Source organism: Pelmatolapia mariae, linkage group LG7 (genome assembly GCF_036321145.2).
Source record: "Pelmatolapia mariae isolate MD_Pm_ZW linkage group LG7, Pm_UMD_F_2, whole genome shotgun sequence".
Lineage (NCBI taxonomy): Eukaryota > Metazoa > Chordata > Actinopteri > Cichliformes > Cichlidae > Pelmatolapia > Pelmatolapia mariae.
Genome location: NC_086233.1, coordinates 460,074 through 464,415, shown reverse-complemented (window position 1 = coordinate 464,415; position 4,342 = coordinate 460,074). Strand labels below are relative to the sequence as shown.

Sequence of the window (4,342 nt, the reverse complement as noted above, 5' to 3'; positions counted from 1 at the left end):
TGAGCAAAGACCAACTCAGACATAGAGTTCGCCCCTACCTGCTGCGCCAGGCCATCTAGGACAAAAATAGACACACACACAAAAAAACAAAGACAAAAAAAGGGAATTAGAGCACATGAATAAGCTCTTGTTAATTGTCTTCAGCAGGGAGAAAGTATGTAAACTCCTAGGCTAATAAACATGAAAGTCACCAGGCGGAAATCAGCAAACTGCCGCATTTGATTCCCAAAGAGCTATAAGCTGAAAATGTGATATGTCTTAGCATGGTGTGCCGTGTATCCTTTAAAAAAAAAAAGAAAACATGGGGTCCTCGGGCTGTACAAAGTGTACAACCCAAGGACAAAACAAGCCGAAGACCAAAGACTCCATCTCCAGATTAACCGGACATGAAAGTCTTGTTATTAAGAAAGACAAAGTAATATAGCAAAAAACAGACATAGGAAATGTGAAATGCACCCAGCACATCAATTGATCCCTTTATTGTTCACTTTAGGCTCATAAAACTACAATAAATGTTAAAACTTACCAAATATGCATCTGCACAGCGCTGTCTCTTTAAATGCCCTTTTTTGCTTTGTCTGGTCCTTGGTATTTTTTCCCCTGCCCAGTTGAGTACAGAGGCCAGCTCCTTTGTAATGGCATAAACCATTACACGGCGGACTCGCACCTCCAGTGTGGTCCAGCAGCACCAATCAACGCAAAGCGTCTCACCTATAGACACATTTTAAGAGATGGAATTAGTGTGTCTCATGTCTTAAATGTGTATGCAAGTGCTTGTGTGTTTACTTCATGTAATTGATGATAGAAACATGTCATTTGGTTTTCCCTAAAGCCTGATTTTCAAGTCATACAAAGAATAAACCAAAGTATTGGCAGTACAATGTATTTCTATTCCCTTTTGTTGGATATTCATTTGTTAGTTCTTGTAACTGCTAAAAGTGTTTACTAGTTTTTGCCTGTCACATATATTTGTTATACCATGTAAACTGTGAAATTCCAAGATTTTCAAACTTGCGTTGTAATAGTGGCCTCACAGAGTCTCTGGAATCTACAGAAAAAAAAATCACAACAAGATGACATTCAGGAGTATAAACTGGTGTTTTGAAGATAAGAGTACAATAACATTGTGATGCAGCTTTAAACCTTTTTTAAAAGCATACCATCTATAGGGAAGACATCAGACTCTGCATGCTGGCGAGATCGCAAAGCTGTGTCGGTTTGTGCCGGAGTGGCGAAAGGTGCCGGAAGCTGGGTGGGGCATTATGATGGTTGCTATCAGTGGGCTGGGGGGCAGACTGCGGAGTGATGAGGGCTGTTTAGAAAAAGATAATTTTTTAAGTATTTAGAATACAGACAACTTGTCAAAAAAGTTTCCTTGTGTCAGACACAGATATGTACACAGACACTAGACAGTATTTTATTACCTGGTATTTTCACTCGAGGGGCCTGGGGAAACCGTTTTTTTGTAGGCTGCTCATCCTCTGAGTCCGTATATGTGTACAGGGGATTTGGTCTAAAGAAAATAAATTAAAAACGGTCTTAAGTAATTGTAAATATGCTTTTGGCATATTGTTTCCTAAAGTTAGTTTGATTTCTAACAACACACACAGGAAACAGAGACGTGCAAGAAGGTACAGTATACAATGAATTTTTGAAGTGCACAAGTGTACACGGCTTTGCATTTTTAAAAAGTTTACAAACTTCCACTTTTGGACTATATTATGTGGCGATATTGCAGTATGCAAGCACCACAGATATGTATAAAATACAAGATCATAAATTCTTAACAATCAAAGATATGTTTGTGAATAAAAAGGTTTTACTTGTGCTTTCTTTTAAGACTGGTCTGGGTTTCTTCTTCGGACTGAAGGTCAGACGTATCACAGCGTTCACGTGGATATCTCTGAAGACTGCGTTCTGCTTCGTGAAATGTGCCTGGAAATACAAACACAATGTACGGCCAGACATACATTACGTGTGGACAAAAGGTGCAAACGCATAGAAAAATCAGCGGTTTCAAAAATACGCTGGTACGTGTGGACGTAGCCTTATTCATTATTCATGGCACAAACGGAAAGTCATGTACGCGTGCAACTTAAAGTTAGGTGAGCGTGCAACGTACAGTCACGCATGCTGCGTGAGCTTTCAAACTGAGTCTAAAGTTTTCGTGTGCGAATTGAAGCGAGTGCTCTCCAATCATCAAAAGTAACAAAGTCATTGAACACGTTTATACAGTTAACTTTACGTTTATCAATCATATATCACAGATTTAGAATTTTTTGTAGTACCAAGCAACTACAGAGCGAAAGTCTGGGTCAAGCGCCGAGGCGACGGCAAGAACAAAGGAAACCTCGAAGCGTTAAAGCTAGCTTTGTAAGGGAATATAACGAAGAAATTATGAAACGAAAATGTTTTCTTTGTTGATATACTTTGTTCGCAGTGCAATTTATTTGTTGCCGGATTGTAAGAAGTATAGACACAATTTTGGGCTCCCACATTTTGTGGGAGCAACGTAAATAACTGTAAAAAACTTGTTAATGTACAACATTAACGAGTTTTTTACTGTTATTCAAATGCAAACATGGAAATAACGAGTAGGAAAAAAAAATCATTCATTCTTACCTTATACTAATCGTGGTGCAGGCCAGTGCAGTGCATGAACTGATGCCTTCTCCGGTCAATTCCGCTGAGAGTAAATCAAATGTCCCGCTCTGCTGTAGAAGACAATACCTGGGGGGATGTACCAATGTGAGAGGGGTGCTGTGGAATAGTCCAAGTGATCGCTGCTTTAATTTCCCGGTCAACTATACATAAATTGCACGTAGACACGATTTTTTAAAGCTGGTGAACTAGACCAAGTCATTGATAACAAATGAACAATAAATCTACTTTCTCTGGTACTTTATACCCGATCAGTTGCAATGCAATTTAATGCTCAACTACAAATCGATGGTTTTTGATGGTGACCAGAGCCGAATGATCGTCAACTATAAATAGACGTTTTCTCGACGTTGTTGTTGTCACCTGGTCGACTATAAATAGATCAAATATCAATGACAAAAAAACAACGGTGAATCAACATCGTTACAACGTCTCTATAGTAAGACCGTCGGTTTACCACAGTATTTCAATGTTGTTACAACACTGGCATTTCAAAAATCAACATAGATTCAATGTCGTCTTGCTATCTGGGTCCACACCTACAAGGGGATTTTTGAAAACGCAGCTGTTTCGTCCACACGTAAACGGCGTTTCGAATCACCGAAAACTGAGACTTTTTAAAACTCCTTTTTTGCGTTTATGCGTGGACGAGGAATACAGAGTTCATCACGCAATGTCAAAGGTATGTGCCTTTTTTCACGTCACGCTGTGCGCCACGTTATTGTTTACATGAGATGAATTGCAGAATGGCAGATAGAGAGAAAATACTGTTAATCTGAATGTCTGCAGGTTTTACAGGCTTACATACACACACGCAGTTACTGTCCCTCCATTTAGAAAGGCAGAGGCGTCACGCTGTGATTATTTTACGTGTAGTTGTTTTTTTTCCTGTGTAATAATATTCAACATTGCTATCAATACATTTTTCAAAAAATGTCTCTCTGTGCAAAATGGGTTCAAAAACATAAACAGCTGTGGGACACTGTTTGTCAGTGATTTGGAGAGCCCAGCGCTGCTGCCGACACAGGGAAAACCAATTCTGCAGGGGAGACCTACCTCAGCACTTGTGCAGGTGAAGCCAAAGGTACGGTGGCCCCTAGAGACAAAGCACGCACAAACTCCAAAACACTTGCAAACTCCAAAGCACTTGCAAAATCCAAAACACTTGCAAACTTCAAAACACTTGCAAACTTCAAAACACTTGCAAACTCCAAAGCACTTGCAAACTCCAAAACACTTGCAAACTCCAAAGCACTTGCAAACTCCAAAACACTTGCAAACTCCAAAGCACTTGCAAAATCCAAAACACTTGCAAACTCCAAAGCACTTGCAAACTCCAAAACACTTGCAAACCCCAAAACACAACGGAAGTGCTCCAGGACGCTAGGGGCAGTGTTGAGCTTTTATTACCTAGTAACTACACAAGCCATGAAGTACCAATGACCGACGCGCTTCCCAGGTTGCCTAGCAACCATGATACTAACCGCTGGAAACGTGTCATACAACTTTGTTTGACAGAAATGAAAGAGAACATATTTTGTTCATTTGTTTGTTTGTTTCTACAAGAGCTTTGTGTGATTTGATAAGTATCTGAGGCTGAGACCACAGGACAGTAAAACATGATTTTTGGGCTTCATTTCTGTACTGAACAGTCATTTAAGATTAGTTAGTAAATAACAAT

The 4,342-nt window shown here is 39.7% G+C and overlaps 1 long non-coding RNA gene across 1 annotated transcript; it reads right to left on the bottom strand.

Annotated features, from left to right (window-relative positions):
• On the bottom strand, positions 1–1,894 carry LOC134631872 (uncharacterized). Its single transcript, XR_010094419.1, has 5 exons — positions 1,824–1,894; positions 1,425–1,513; positions 1,161–1,312; positions 527–1,048; positions 1–55 (listed from the first exon to the last, which is right to left on the bottom strand). It is a non-coding gene; the product is annotated as an uncharacterized LOC134631872 (long non-coding RNA).
• Between the last annotated feature and the right edge of the window lie 2,448 nt (positions 1,895–4,342).